The sequence below is a fragment of the Hylobates moloch genome, unplaced genomic scaffold, assembly GCF_009828535.3.
Source record: "Hylobates moloch isolate HMO894 unplaced genomic scaffold, HMol_V3 SCAFFOLD_10, whole genome shotgun sequence".
Taxonomy (NCBI): Eukaryota; Metazoa; Chordata; class Mammalia; order Primates; family Hylobatidae; genus Hylobates; species Hylobates moloch.
The window spans coordinates 28,185,533-28,202,555 of record NW_026652285.1 but is presented as its reverse complement, the minus strand read 5'-3'; positions in this window follow the sequence as shown (position 1 = coordinate 28,202,555).

Here is a 17,023-nt window from a genome sequence, read left to right as displayed (position 1 = left end):
TCTCTCCTTTGGGTTCCTATGTGGAGGAAAGGGGGGTGTGCAACACTCCCCTGGGCCAATGGATGGGGCATCAGCAGCAAGGAGGGAGGTGGGCAGGGTGGGCAGACAGGCAGTCATAGAAACCAAGCCCCTCCAGCCTCTGAGAAGCCAGCGATCATCACCCTGCACCCCCAACACTCACCACATTCACCCACCCGATCTTGGGCTTAAGAGGCCCAGGAACATCCCCAACCACTGCATGTCCCTCCTTCTCTGTGACACCCCCAGGAAAAGGAGGCATTCCCAGACTCCCAGACAGAAGGAGGAGAGGAAAGGGCTGGGGGAGGAGGGGGGAGGGGCTGTCACACACTGAAGCCTTTGTGGGATTCCCAAGCGTCTAGGTGGAAACACTTCATATATCAAGTGTGTTTGTCCCTCCCTGGGGAAAGTGGGGGCAGGAGAGGGGAGGAGAGGCTGGGCCATTGGCAAGTGCGAGGGCCTGAAATAGGGAACACCAGTGTGTAATCCGAGAGGATGGGGAGGGGGCTGCCGAGAACCTTCCTTGATGAACTGACCTGGTCTGGGCTTCTGGGAGTCTTTGATTCTCCAGGCCTCTGTTCACTGAGCAGAAACATGCCCCCCACACCCCTCACTCCTTCCAGAACTCTGGGCTCTTCCTGCAGGGGTCTACCACTCCCTTCCCTGCTTCCACTCCTGCTCACTCCCAGGCCTGCCCCTTGGTCCTCCCTGAGCCAGCTCTGCCCTCCCCCGCCATCCCTCACCATAATCCTGCCTCCCCTCCCCCTCCCTCCTGCCTTCTAAACCCTGCTCTGTTGAGTCACTGAGACCCGTGACCTCCATATCACCCGTTCCAAGATCCTAGCCCAGTCTCCTCTAAGTCTTGGCAGGTTCCCTGCCTCCACTCTCGCCAGCCCCCACTCATGCCCTGACTCAGCCCCTAGCCAGCGTGCTGTGCTGAGAGCGGCTGTCCTAGTAACCCTTGTAATGAATATGACTGTGATGGTGATTTTGGAAAAGTTAGCATTATTCATTTACGTATTCAAGAATTTCTCACTGAGGGCCTACTAAGTGCTAGAGATTCCGCTAGATGCTAAAGCCCTCACGGAGCTCTCAGTTACTGTAATACCACACTGAGGCTCCAGGCAACATGGGTCCCTGTTCTGCAGCCTGTTCTGGGAGCTTCTGGTTGCTCCTAGCCCCACAGAGCAAAGATTCCCTGGGATATGCATGCCCAGAGCCTGCACAGCCCGCTTCGCCCTCCTTTCTACACATACTCTGGGTTCCCGGCCCAGGGCTGTGTAAGATCTTATTGGAACCTGAGGCAAAAATAAATAAATAAATAAATAAAATAAAATAAATCAGTAATACTGATCCTGTCTTTAAAAATTTGATATTTTGTTTATTATGGATTTTTACATTAATTTTGATTTTTAAAATATTGCATTAAAATATCATCTCTATCTGCTGGGCACAGTGGCTCACCCCTATAATCCCAGCACTTCGGGAGGCTAAGGCGGGAAGATTGCTTGAGCCCAGGAGTTTGAGATTAGCTTGGGCAACATGGTGAAACCCCATCTCTACCCCAACAACCAGAGAAATTAGCCAGGTGTGGTGGCCTATGTCTGTAGTCCCACCTATGTGGGGGGCTGAGGTGGGAGGATTGCTTGATCCTAGGAGATAGAGGCTGCAGTGAACTGAGATTGCGCCACTGCACTCCAGCCTGGGTGACAGAGACCCTGTCTCAAAAACAAACAAACAAACAAACAAAAACAACTATCTTTATTACTGAGTTTTGTTGTATGCGTGTACCTTCAATTTTGCACCTGGGTGAGGGCCTCAATGGACTCACCCCAGTCCTGGCCGTCTCCTGGTCCCCAGAATTCCCCATCCAAGTGACCTCAGCCTATTTCCAAGGCCTGAGGAAGCCTTTGCCCCGTCCATCCTCCTGAGGGCCCACCAAGCTGCAAGTGCGCATGCCCTTGGGCTGAGGGGTGGTCTAGGGATGGCTGTCCTACAGGGGTGGGAGGAGTTTGCCCACAGGGCTGATGAAGTGTCCCCTCAGGGGTACAGCAGAGGAAAGTGGGGGTAGGCCAGAGGGTGGAGGCAGTACCGCCATGTCCCAGTGCAAAACTCCAGTCATTATGAAAGGATATTTGTCAAGGGAAGAGGATAGAATACATTTTTATTTAACAGTTTGTTTGCTTGATTTATACGTTTTGAATATTTAGAAATTTCGTTTGAGGCCTCTTATGTGTACTTTTGCCCCAAGTCCTCAAATGTTAAAGGCGGGCCCGTTTACAGGGTTGGGGAGTGGGGGGACAGAAGTTGTCAGGATGGAGTGAGCCAATTTGATGGGCTCACTGCCATGTGCACCATGAACCTCTGCTCCTGCTCTTCTCACCACTGCCAATCCAGCCCAGCCTTTAAGTCCCCTTCTTCTGTGCAGTCATCAGTGGTCCCTACTGACCTTGGTGGGCCTTCTTCCTCCAAGCCTGTGACATTTACTGGCAGTCCCACTCCCTGAGCCGTCACCCACACTGCTTGGTAACAGCCTCCCAAAAGCGATGTCATGCTGTTATTTAACTATTAGAGTGTGTGCGCCATGTCTGGGCTGCTGGGTGATCCGTGTTTTGATAGCACTGACTATGTATTCTTTTATTCTTCATGTTCCCTACAGTGTCAAGCCTGGAAAAGAATGGGTTTGAAGTTAGCCTGAGACCTAGGGTTGCTGCTGGCCTTACCTCCTATTAGTTGTGTGATTGAGCAAGTTAACCTCTCTGAGTGAGTCTCAGACTTCTCATATATAAAATGGGATAATACACTCCAGCCTAGGTGACAGAGTGAGACCGTGTCTCAAAAAAATGAAATGAAATGAAATAAAACTAAATAAAATGGGACAATAAGCCCTGCTTGGCAGGGTGTTGTGAACAAAAGAGGTAACGTATAGAAAAGGTCTGACAAAGTAGGAAGTCAATAAAATGTTAACCATAATTGTATTATAACGCATAATGTATTAATATATAGCTTACATGTATTATGTGCCATATATGTATATACATACATATATATATTTCAATTTGAAAGCAGTAATTGTTTATTAATTGACTGAATTACAAAAATGATGGTGGTGGACCCCTTCCCAGTTCATTCTTCTAATGAGCCTGTTAATCTGGTCTTCCCTGTTACTAGTATCTCCACTTTCTACCAAATGAGTGTTCTTCTTCTTCATTCCACCTGTTGGGAAGATAATTTGAATAGCCCTGGGAAGTTATTTGCTTCTTTGAAGTGTTTTTGTTTTTTTAACAATGTAGATCTCATGAATCAGATCCTTCATGCAGGTGACGCCACATTCACCAAGAGATCAAGCAGTAAAGTGTTATCTGTCACGGCAATTTGCTTCTTTTTTTTTTTTTTTTTTTTTGCAAAGAATCTTGCTCTGTTGCCAGGCTGAACAGGGGCGGACTTACTGTAACTCCTCTGGATCAATCCCGAGTAGCTGGGATTATAGGCATGTGCCACCACGCCCAGCTAGTTTTTGTATTTTTAATAGAGACAGGGTTTTACCATGTTGGCCAGGCTGGTCTTGAACTCTTAACCTCATGATCTGCCTGCCTTGGCCTCCCAAAGTGCTGGGATTACAGGCATGAGCCACTGCACAGGGCCCTCTCCTTGCCTTTTGAAGTGTCTTCTGGGCAAATGTCTTTCTTGATCTTTAGCTCTGAGAAATTCCTTTTCTTAAGGATTTCTGGCACAGCCAGAACCTTCCTTTTCTTCTCTTTGACATTCTCCATGGTTCCAGGTGGGAAAGAGTCCATCATATTATTTATTTATTTTTAAAATTCGATTTGGCAGGTGAGTTGTCACACATTCCTTAGTGGAATCTTATTATTAATATATCAGTTTTAATTATATATTACTAGAAGCATTATATAAATTAAATGATTGAATGGGACAGTCAGGAGTGGAGGGGGAGGTGAGGAACTTAAGGGAGTGGAAATGGGTCCCTTCCAACTTAAGGCTCTTCTAAGAAGAGAGAATGAGGGGCCAGGCGTGGTGGCTCACGCCTGTAATCCCAACACTTTGGGAGGCTGAGGTGGGCAGATCACCTGAGCTCAGGAGTTCGAGACCAGCCTGACCAACATGGAGAAACCCCATCTCTACTAAAAATACAAAATTAGCCAGGCGTGGTGGCACATGCCTGTAATCCCAGCTACTCGGGAGGCTGAGGCAGGAGAATCACTTGAACCCAGGAGGCGGAGGGTGCAGTGAGCCGAGATCCCGCCATTGCACTCCAGCTTGGGCAGCAAGAGCGAAACTCCGTCTCAGGAAAAAAAAAAAAAAAAAAAAAAGAGAATGAGGAAGCCTCGAACGGACCCTTGGAATACACAGTTCCTCCCTGGGCATTTGGCACAGGAGTGAGCAGTACGGGGCTCAGAATTAATCCCTCCATGTAGCTAAAGCACCCTGACCCTGGGCACTTCATTTAACCACCCGAGCTGCACACTTGGCACAACCCTGTCCCTGTCCCGCTGGCAGAGGCAGCTGTGCACCAGGCACCACCTCCCTCTGCTGAGGTATTGGCCGGTCTCCCCAAGTGGTTGCCCAGCCCCAACACACCTCAGAGTGCCTGCCCAGGAGAAACCACAGGAACAGAGGGCTGCGGGATCCAACAGGAGATGACTAGATCCCAGCTCCCAGGACCACCCACCCTGACCCCCTCCCCTATGATTATTACAAACATATTTCCAAGGGATTAGCAACCGTGCCAAGGATGTTGATAGTTAACCCTCAGTCCAACCAATGGTTTTAATCACCAGCTGCAGCCATAGTAACATTACTAACTAATGAGCAGTCTGCTAAGGTGGGGTGGGCATAGAGTGAGGAATTGGGCTGCAGAGGGAGGCACCTGCTGTACAACCGAGCCAAGGGGCCACCCTGGGAGAGGGTGGCTCAAAACTGCATTCCACCTCATCAGGAGGTCAGCTCCTTAGGGCATTAAAGATACTGGTTTGAAGATGGGGAGCCTATGTTCAGGGATTCTGAACTAACACATCTTGCAGGGGGCCCCCAGTTAGGCTCCCCCATGGGAGAGTCCACACAACAGGACGCTCAACCTTGTCTGGCCAGGTTCCTAGATGGGAGCTCCCTGTAAATGCCGACCTCTTGAGTCTCGGTGTGTGCAAAAGTGTGGGAGGCTCAGGCTCGGAGCCTTTCTCATTGTCCCATGGCAGGGACAATAGCTGAGTCTACTCCTTGTCTTAACTCCAGCTCTCCTAGCTGGGCTCTCATTTTTAACAGGCAACTCTGAAGTATTATCCAATGGGTGAGGTTAAAAGGTGGCCAGTGGGCCCGGCGCGGTGGCTCACGCCTGTAATCCCAGCAATTTGGGAGGCCGAGGTGGGCAGATCGCTGGAGGTCGGGAGTTTGAGACCAGCCTGGCCAGCATGGTGAAACCCTGTCTCTATTAAAAATACAAAAATTAGCCAGGCATGGTAGCAGTTGCCTGTAATCCCAGCTACTCGGGAAGCTGAGGCAGGAGAATCACTTGAACCCAGGTGGAGGTTGCAGTGAGCCAAGTTCACACCATTGTACTCCAGTCTGGGCAACAGAGTGAGACTTTGTCTCAAAAAAAAAAAAGGTAGCCGCTGGTACCCCAGAAGTTCCCTTTGTCTGGGGACATTGAGAAAGCAAGTTAAGGGGACAAGAAGGGCATAGCCCAGGAAGATGATAGGAGTAAAAATCAGAGGCAGATGAGGTGGTAGAGGGAGAGTAGAAAGGCTGAGGGGAGTCCGGAGACCCCCTCTGACTCCTAGGAACGTTCAGGAAAGTGAACGTTAGTCCAGAAGGAGTCTGTCCCTGTAGATCATGGTTGTTAAGCTTTTTGTAAGCCAGGTTGTAACCTGGCCCTGTTACACATACACATCCTCATCCCTTCCTCGCTCTCTCTCCCTCCTTCTTTCCCTGTGTCTCTTTCCTTCATTCGTTCTTGTTCTAGACAATGGCTGAGACCTAGAGTTGGCTTCTTCATCTACTGCAGTTTTTCCTGGGGAAACTCCTAGGAGCTCTACCTCCACCCAAACCATGAGCCACACCTCCTCGCTGTCAGCCCCATCCGCCTCAACTTGAACAGAGCATCCCCTCTTCTCTGTGTGTTCCTCTGTGCTTGGCACTGAGGAACAAGTTGCAGGAAGGCGGGGACCTGCTGGAACCTGCAAACTCAGAGGCAAAAAGGTGCAGATTCCAGAGCCAAATGGAAATTCCAGTAGCCCAAGTAGGCATCCAGCTAATCAGAGTGAAAGAAGAGGGAGAAAAGGCCCTTCTGAAGGAGGGGCATGCAGGTGAAGGAGCTGGGACCCGGCCCAGGCACAGAGGGCTAAGCTGATGGGTAGAGATGGAGACCTATTTGCTTCAAGTGAGCTTATAGGTTCTAAGATGAGGGCTGGGATGGGAGGGCAGGGGGTGGCATGGCCTTGACCCATGGGAGCCCAGACTAAAATGTCTGGCATACAATTGAAGGGAACAGAAGCTCCTCTCTGGGGCCTTGGGCAGGGAAGAAGGCAGCCTCCCTTTCTGTGCACCTATGCCCCAGGTAGAGGCAGGCATGGGGGAGATAGTGTCCTGGGGGCAGTTGCCATGGAAATTGTCCCTCTACCCTCCTAACCTGGTGTCTCTGAAACCCAAGGGCCTCCGAAGCCCCTCCTGCCCCACCCCATGCAGCCAGTGACAACAGAACCATCTCTGAAATAAACACCATATAAAAACAGCAACCCCCAGAAACTCCAAAGGGGCTTTGATGTTGGGGCCAAGGGTTTCAGCTAAACAAGCTGGAAGCGATCTAGGCCAGGAAGGCTGCAGCGGTGCTGTAGCAGCTGCCCTGGGGAACTGAGTCAGATCACCAGAAGCAGGGAGGGGCGCTACCCCCACCCTACCCTCCCCAACCCACCACCCTGGGCTCTCAGAGACCCGTCTGGAGAGGCAAGGGCATGGGCAGCTCCCTGTCATGATTCTTCCTCCTGCCAGGGGGGCTGAACCATCTGAGGACACCGCGTCTCCCAGCCAATGCCAGGCTATGAAGCAGGTGAGTGGGCAAGCAGGCCACTGCTGTGTCCTCTCCTCCCCTCCGCCCTCAAGCCCCCAGAACACAAATCTATCCCCCTCCACGTCTGCCATGTCTTCTCCCCATCTAGTCCTCACTGGAAATTTCTTTATGAGGAACAGCTAATCTGGGGAGTAAATCTTGCCCCAGTCCAAAAAGTCCTCAGCCCCATAACAGCCACCACTGCACTGGCACTGGGAATGATCTGCCCCAACTAAAGAGTGAGAAGAACTTCAACCTCTTTCCTTCCTTCCTTCTTTCCTTCCGTCCGTCCCTCCTTCCTTCCTTCTTCTCTCCCTCCCTCCCTGTGTCCTCTGTCTCTCTTTTTCCTCTCTCTCTCTCTCTTGCTCTCTCACCTGTCGCCCAGGCTGGAATAGTGTGATCATGGCTCACTGCAGCCTCGACCTCCTGGGCTCAAATGATCCTCCCACCTCAGCCTCCCGAGTAGCTGGGACTGCAGGTGTACACCATCAAGTCCTGCTAATTTTTTAATTTTTTTTTAGAGATTGGGTCTCGCTATGTTGTCCAGGCTGGAGAACTTCAATGTCTGAAGCATCGATTCCCTTCCTAGAGAGTGGACTCTGTGAAGGCAGGAACTATGCCTTGTTCATCTCTGTGTCCCTCATATCTAGTGTAGTGCCTGAGCAGATAGGTATTCAATACATGGGGGCCAGGCGCAGTGGCTCACACCTGTAATCCCAGCATTTTGGGAGGCCAAGGCAGTCCACTGCTTGAGCTCAGGAGTTTGAGACCAGCCTGGGCAACATGGCAAAACCTCATCTCTACAAAAAAAAAAAAAAAAAATTAGCCAGGCATAGTGGTACACTCATGTAGTCTCGGCTATTCAGAAGGCTGAGGTGGGAGAATTGTTTGAGCCTGGGAGGTGGAGGTTGCAGTGAGTCAAGATCATATCACCGTACTCCAGCTTGGGTAACAGAGCCAGACCCTGTCTCAAAAAAAAAAAAAAATTCAATACACGTTTATTGGATGAACAAATGAACCATCACTTGAGGGGAATCATGAAGGGTTAAAGTCCTTACTCATCTATCATAAGCCTCAGTTTCCTCTGCAAAAAGGTAATAACCAGCTTATGAGTGATTTTACACACACACGCACACACACGCACACACACACACACACAGATACAAAAACATATGTAAAGTGCCCAGCTGGAGTCTGATGTGCAGCAGGTACACCATGGCTAGCTGTGGCTCTTACGATGACGACTACTTCCTAACTGGTCTGCATGTCATTTGTAGCAAAATTCGCATTAGTGAATGTGCACATAGGCCTTTAGAAGAAAGGGGCTTGATTCTCCTTCCAGGGTACAGATTCAGGCAGGAAGGCAATAGGAGCCCCTCCCCTGCCCAACCTTCAAGGGTAGAGGAAGCTGAAGCGCTGTGGAAGTGCTTGTTGCCTTTTTCCATCAGAGAGATGGGGGAACCTGGGGCCTTCTCTGTACCTCCTAAAAGAGCCCCTCTGCCCTGCAGGTCCCCTTCACCCTTGGCTGTCTGCTCTCAAGGCACTCTGGCTGCTTTCTAGCCCTCATGTTATCTCCCCGAAGGCCATCTGCCTTCCTGCCTTTTTAAAAAAAAATCTTAATTATTGTATTACATTTAATCACCAAGTCGTGAGTAATAAGATCCTGAAAGGACTGGTGGGGACTCTCCAAGCCAGACTGAATCTCAAAGGAAAAAAAATGAAACAAAACAAGGGAGCCACTCACAGAGCCCCACACACACACTTACACACTTTCTCACACTTACACATACATGCCGAGTCTTAAACACTAAAGATGTACAAGGAGCGCAGGTACCACACAAACACACATGCACACACTAGACACAATACATACAAACACACATGAACACACTAGACACAATACACACAAAAACACATGCACACACTAGACGCAATACACATAAATACACATGCACACACTAGACACAATACAAACACACTAGACACAATACACAGTTTCCAACACAAGTATCTGCACACACACACACATTCAGATACACATATAAGTAATAAAAAACCCCAACCAAGCAGTGTGCACACACACACACGGACTTACAGGAGGCCCGATGACTGTATTTCAAACTTCACCTCCCAACCCAAGTCCAAAATCTGTCTCCAATTATCTGGCCTGTGTCGAGAGCAACAGGAAATTCAGAGCTGCCTCTGTCTTCTGTGGGAGATGCCGGGATTTCAGCCATCTCTCCATCGTTGAAAAACAAAAGCCTTCTGGCCTTGCCTCCCTCTCCCTGCCTCTAAGTCAGCGGGGGCTAGGAGGGTGTGGATGAAAGGTGTAGGCGGGATAGGGGAAGAGAGGTGTCAAACCAAGCCTAGAACAGCATGAGGAGCCTGGGAAGCCGGAGTCCTGAGCATGAGTCTTTCCGCCTTCCCTCAAAACACTGCACAGGGCACTTGCGTGGGTCAAGGATGGGGCAGATAGTGGGGACTTGGACAATCAGTAATGACTCTAGACACCAGCCTCACGAGTGACCAAGCAGCATAGCAGAATAACCACTAGACTTAGGTTCAGAAGACCTGGGCTTGGTCCCAAATCAGTGAGCCAGCTGCCAGTGATTTCATTTCTCAGAACCTCACTTAGAAAATGGGGGTGATCATAGCCACACGCCCTACAGGATGGTTGTGAGTGGTAAGTGACTTGTGCTTGTGTAGCTGGGAAAAATGACCACACTAACGTCATTATTAGCTATGAGATGGTGTCCCAGCCTGTGTGCAAGTGGCCGCTCTCCCCTCAAAGGAGGTAGTTCTCATTGCTTCTCCAGATGCCCTTGGCTAATCCCAGAGAAGAGAAAATACTGTTTCAAGAAACCTGGGTGGGTGGCCAGGTGCAGGGGCTCATGCCTGTAATCCCAGCACCCTGAGAGGCTAAGGCAGAAGAATCGCCTGAGACCAGGAGTTCAAGGCCAGCCTGGACAACATAGCAAGACCCTGTCTCTACACTTTTTTTTTAAATAAAGGATCCTGGGACTTCCATTATTCAGAATGGTTCAAAACTTGCTTCTGGACAGTCATGCCACAATGCTGATCATTCTCTGCAGCACCAGCATTTTGAAGGATTTGCAATTGTGACTATATTGCTCTGTCAGTCTTCCATTGCTTTAGTCTAAGTTCCTCCACCAGACTGGGGGTTCCCAGAGACCACACTCTGTCTCCCCCACACAACATTACAGTCAGGTCCTTGCATCCTCCAAGAATGCAAGGAGACCAGAACTGTGTGACATGCTAGAATTTAGAGGGTAATAATTCAGCAGCCCCTCCCTGTGCCTTCAGAGTGGGACATTCTTATTTGCATTTCAGACTTCTACCAACACCCAAAATATAGGGAATCCAAAGAAGAAAAAGGAGTAAGACGGAAAAGGAAGACTCTTCCCCCTCCCCACCGACCCTTCTTGTATTGTGAAAGATTTGATGGGCTGATATGGTTGATGGGAAACAGGAGAATGCTGGGTGCTGTGGCTCACTCCTGTAATCCCAGCATTTTGGGAGGCTGAGGTGGGAGGATTGCTTGAGCCCAGGAGTTCAAGACCAGCCTGGGCAAAATGATGAGACCCCATCTCTACAAAATTGAAAAAGTAATTAGCCAGGCATCATGGCATGTACCTGCGGTTCTAGCTACTTGAGAGGCTGAGGTGAGAGGATCGCTTGAGCCTAGGAGGTCAACGCTACAGTGAGCTGTGTTCACACCACTCCACTCCAGCCTGGGCAATAGGGCAAGACTGTGTCTCAAAATATAAATAAAAATAACGTCTGGGCACGGTGGCTCACACCTATAATCTCAGCACTTTGAGAGGCTGAGGCGGGTGTTCATGACTAGCCTGAGGTCAGGAGTTTGTGACTAGCCTGGCCAACATGGCAAAACCCGGTCTCTACTAAAAATACAAAAAATTAGCCAGGCTTGGTGGCAGAAGCCTGTAATCCCAGTTACGTGGGAGGCTGAGGCAGGAGAACTGCTTGAACCCGGGAGGCGAAGATTGCAGTGAGCCGAGATTGCGCCATTGTACTCCAGACAGAGCGAGACTCTGTCTCAATAAATAAATAATATATAATAAAATAAAATACAAACAGTAGAATGGTGGAGAAAAACCTGAGAGGGAAGGAGGAGAGGGGAATGAGAAGGATGTGAGTGCCTCAAGGTCGAGGAACAGCCTTCAGCAAGGGAAGAAAATAACCCCAGAGCTTGGGTTTGGGTCCCCACAGTGGGTCAGCAGAGGACAGGGTCCTGGACAGGGTCAGGAGCTCCGACGGCTCCCGCTTCTCTCTTGAAAAGCACAAAGCGGACAAGTTTTTTTTTCTCCCTGCAGGCTCCCAACACATAACCTTTTAACATGTGGGATTCTCAATGTGGGGTGAAGGCAGAGGAAACAGTTCAGCTCTGGAATTAAGAGGCCCCCGCTCTGCCTGCCTGACCTGGAGCTCAGAAGGTTGCATGGTCTGAGTGGCTCTCCTGGGAAGGCCAAGCGGAGAGGTTGAGCTTTCCAGACTGCAGGGAGTGAGTCACAGTCTAACAATGTTATCTGTCAAGTGCTGCAACTCCCTGGCTGGTCATGCCCATGGCCTCTCTCAGCCTGGATTCTCATTGGGTGTCCTCTATCTCACAAATGTGGAGGTCACACTGGTGGCTTTCTGTGCACTCCCCACCGGCCCCAGATCCAGTTATTTCTTTCAGCATAGACAATCTCATGGGGAACCCAGCTAAAGCGATGGGTCAGAGGTGCAAAATGCTGGAAATATGGGGCAACTTTTAAGCCCAGAACTCTTAAGGAGTTAAGAATCAGGGCGGGGTGCAGTGGCTCACGCCTGTAATCCCAGCACTTTGGGAGGCCTAGGCGGACAGATGACGAGGTCAAGAGATCGAGACCATCCTGGCTAACATGGTGAAACCCCGCCTCTACTAAAAATACAAAAATTAGCTGGGGCCGGGCGCGGTGGCTCACGCTTGTAATCCCAGCACTTTGGGAGGCCGAGGCGGGCGGATCACGAGGTCAGGAGATCAAGATCACGGTGAAACCCCATCTCTACTAAAAATATAAAAAATTAGCCGGGTGTAGTGGCGGGCACCTGTAATCCCAGCTACTCGGAGAGGCTGAGGCAGGAGAATGGCGTGAACCCAGGAGATGGAGGTTGCAGTGAGCTGAGATCGTGCCACTGCACTCCAGCACTCCAGCCTGGGTGACACAGCGAGACTCTGTCTCAAAAAAAAAAAAAAAAAAACAACGAAAACAAAAATGAAAAAAACCCACAACAGGTTGAGTATTTATATACTAAAAACCATTGAACTGTACACTTTATTATTATTATTATTATTGAGACAGGATTTCCCCATGATGGCCAGGCTGGTCTCAAACTTCTGGGCTCAAGCAATCCGCCTACCTCAGCCTCCCGAATTGCTGGGATTACAGGCATGAGCTACCATGCCTGGCCTGAATTGTACACTTTAAAAGAGTGAACTAGGCTGGGTGCAGCAGTGGCTTATGCCTGAATCTCAGCACTTTGGGAGGCCAAGGTGGGAGGTCACTTGAACCCAGGAGTTTGAGACCAGCCTGGACAATATAGGGAGACCCTGTCTCCACAAAAGAATTTTTTTTTAAATTAGCTGGGCATGGTGGCATGAACCTGTGGTCCCAGTTACTTGGGAGACTGAGGCAGGAGGATGGCTTGAGTCTGTGAGGTCGAGCTGCAGTTTGTCGTGACTGCACCACTGTACTCCAGCCTGGGCAATAAAGTGAGACACTGTCTCTTAAAAAAAGAAGAAGGTGGACTTTATGGTATGTATAGTACACATACACACACACACACACCATCAATAAAACTTTATGGTATGTATAGTACACACACACACACACACACAATCAATAAAACTTTTCTAGAAGAGTACCTGAGTGGAAAGTAGGTAAGTTTTTTTTTTTTTTTTTGAGACAGTCTCGCTCTGTCGCCCAGGCTGGAGTGCAGTGGCACAATATCGGCTCACTGCAAGCTCTGCCTCCCAGGTTCACGCCATTCTCCTGCCTCAGCCTCCCGAGTAGCTGGGTCTACAGGCGCCCGCCACCACGCCCGGCTAATTTTTTGTATTTTTAGTAGAGATGGGGTTCACCGTGTTAGCCAGGATGGTCTTGATCTCCTGACTTTGTGATCCGCCCACTTCAGCCTCCCAAAGTGCTGAGATTACAGGCATGAGCCACCGCGCCCAGCCTAAAGTGGGTAAGTCTTTCCCCAGAAGGAAGTAGCACTGGGTGTATGTGGTAGGTGGGGGGATGGATACTATGGATACTAGGACCTGGCTGCCTCCAGGTTCAAGTGGATCTGGGTTTGGATTACAGCAGTGGCATCTATGTGGAGAGTGAGGTTGGGATCATCCCTGCCCACGGAGATCCAGGGTCTATCCAGAATTTGTCAGCCCTGCTATAAGCCTTCAATCTGTATGCCACATACCCTGAAATGCCACCACCCCAAGTCACCCCTTCTGCAGATTCAGAAAACACTTTACAGTTTACCAACAACATTGAAATCTACCTACAGCAAACAAGGCATGCATTTAACCTCATTTCTGACTCATTATGCCGTGTTCTTTTTTTCTTTTTCATTTACTCCCACTTTTAATTTATGCTATCTTTACATCTTATGTATCTTTTTAAGCCTCTGAATTCATTCCACAAAAGGCAGGATATAAATAACACTTAAAAATATAATTTGCAGGCCGGGTGCAGTGGCTCACACCTGTAATCACAGCACTTTGGGAGGCCGAGGTGAGCAGATCACGAGGTCAAGATCGAGATCATCCTGGCCAACATGATGAAACCCGGTCTCTACTAAAAATACAAAAATTAGCTGGGCATGGTGGTGTGCGTCTGTAGTCGCAGCTACTTGGGAAGTTGAGACATAAGAATGGCATGAACCCGGGAGGTGGAGGTTGCAGTGAGCTGAGATCGCACCACTGCACTCCAGCCTGGCAACAGAGTGAGACTCTGTCTCAAAAATATATATATAATTTGCAGCCAGGCAGGGTGGCTCACGCCTGTAATCCCAGCACTTTGGGAGGCCGAGGCAGGAGGATCACCTGAGGTCAGAAGTTTGAGACCAGCCTGGCCAACATGGTAAAACTCCCTCTCTAGTAAAAATACAAAAAATTAGCCAGGCGGGGTGGTGCATGCCGGTAGTCCCAGCTACTTGGGAGGCTGAGGCAGGAGAATTGCTTGAACCTGGGAGGCGGAGGTTGCAGTAACCAAGATAGTGCTGCTGCACTCCAGCCTGGGAGACAGAGCAAGGCTCTGTCTAAAAATAATAATAATAATAATTTGCATAACACACTCACGTACATTTTCTCTTTTGATGCTCAGAAAAGCCCATATAGAAGGTAAAGAAAATATAACTATTTTCTATTTTTAGGCTGAAAGGGATTAAGGAGCTTGGTCAAGGGCATCTGCTATTGAATGAATGGTGGAGTAAGAACTAAGACTCAGGTATTCTAACTCCAAGGTCCCACTCTTTGCTCTGCAGAAGGTGCCAGAAGAAAGCCCTGGCGAAGGACCAGGTTGTCTTCCTCCAGCCTCACCAGTGCATACATCACCACCTAATACCACACAGGCCATTAGCAGAGAGATGACCATGCCTATCTGCTCACGCAAGAGAGACCAGGGCCACAGGAGAAGAGATGGCTTTTGATTTCTCCCTTTCCTGGCTGCATTCATTCCAAGTACTCAAAGTGAACAAATGTTCCAGCCAGACATATAACCATGGTACCTACCTCAGGAAAAGAGCAAATGGGACAGCTTCGTCCCAAGCCTTGAGCACAGGTCCCCACTGATCTCTGTGGTGTTTGTTGGCTGGGGAGTGGGACATAGGGGTTCAGGGCTGACATCTCCTGACTTTAGAGGGGAGGCTCTGAGTTAAAAGGAGACCCCTCGTAGGGAAGGACCTGAAGGGGTGGCAGCAGCGGTTGCAGTGACAGGTTCCAAACTCTTCCCATTTCTCATACTCAAAGCGGAAAGAGGTGGTGGCAGCAGGGGAGGAATCTCCAATTTCAGAGTGACTCACATCAGACGATTGGCTGATACTGATCAGCGGTAGACAGTGCAAAGATGAGGGACACCTGTTTGGCTCTCCAGCGCTCACTGGGGTGGGGCAGGAACGAGGATGCAAGATAGAGGGGACTTGAGACATGAGAGGTGGAGAAACGAAGCCTGAGTGGGAGCCAGGCCAGGAAAGATCAGCCCCTGAGAGGCAGGATGAGCAGGCAGCTGTGGGCCAGTTACCTTTGAGAAAGACCCAAAGGATATGGGAAATTTATATTTCTTTCTTTTTTTTTTTTTTTCAGACAGTCTTGCTCTGTCTCCCAGGCTGAAGTGCAGTGGTGAAATCTCGGCAGACTATAACGTCCGCCTCCTGGGTTCAAGTGATTCTCCTGCCTCAACCTCCTGAGTAGTTGGGATTACAAGCGTCCGCCACCACGCCCGGCTAATTTTTGTATTTTTTGGTAGAGACGGGGTTTCACCATGTTGGCCAGGCTGGTCTTGAACTCCTGACCTCAAGTGATCCATCTGCCTCGGCCTCCCACAGTGCTGGGATTACAGGCGTGAGCCACCATGCCTGGCCTATATTTTTCTTAAAAAGGAAAACCTCGTTATTCTTACTTTCTAAACAAAGCATGACTGGGAAAAGAGAGAGAGGAAGGCATCCGCCATGGCAGAGAAGCAGGGGCACATGTTCTGGGCAGAGAAAGGACGGCTAGGGCGAAGGCGCAGGGTGGGAACGTGGGCACACGGGGAAACACTGAGTCAGTCTGGAGCGTGAGGTAGTGGAAAAAGGGACTCGGAATGTAGACCAGAGCCGTATCACGGAGGCCCTTAAATTCCAAGCTAAAGAATTTGCACTTCATTTAGTAGGCCACAGGGAACCTCTACAAGTGACTGGATTAGAAGCGCGCTTTAGGAGGAAAACTTCAGGCCGTGGATGAACTGCAGGTCTCATTACATTAGTTAAGCTGCCAAAGAAAGATGTGGGCTCCTTCAGGTTGGCGTTCTTGGGAACTGGAACCAGGAAGAGAGTCATTCAAAGTTCCCAGGTGTTGATTCTGCCCTTATTCTGAGGAGGCCTCAATAAGGTGTGAGCCTCAGGTTGATCACAGGTTTATGGAGCAGGCAGGTGAGCGAGCAGTTACTCTGCCCGGTGGGCCAGGACTCCCTCCTGTCAAGGTGAAGTGCTCCGCACTGCAAAGAAACCTGCAGAGGTTTCCCACACAGAAGGGAACAGGAACCCTAGCTTTCTCTTGGTCTCACTTTAATCTAAATAGCACTGCTAGCAAACACATTTTATGTTTAGCTGGCACCTAATCTGAGAAGTTTCAACCTGCCAGTCATGAAGCAAACAACATCTGCTGAACACAGCCAAGTGTCCAGCTACCTGCTCTTTGTCCACCATCCTGACACCACAGAGGGGTTAGGATGAGAAGACCGAAGCACTGACTGGCCCACTGGACTGGGTGAGTCTGGGAAGCCCTTGGACTCAGGGGTAACTCTGACCACAAGACAAATGTGCCTGGGCCAGGTGCAGTGGCTCACACCCATAATCCCAACGCCTTGGGAGGCCAAAGTAGCAGGATGGCTTGAGCCCAGGAGGTCAAGGTTGCATGAGCTATGATTGTGGCACTGCATTCCAACCTGGGTGACAGAGTGAGACCCTGTCTCTAGAAAAACAAACAAACAAACAAAAAAACCTGTGCCCCATCTCTCAGCTTTGCTTAATTGGGTTACAGAAATTATTATTTAGAAACAAAGAAAAGGTAAAAACAAGAACAGACCACAAAAAAAAAAAAAAAGAAAACACGCACATTCTCCTCACTCCTAACCCTCTAAAAGAAGTCAAGTGAGGTCACCCCTCCTTGACTTGCTGAGGATG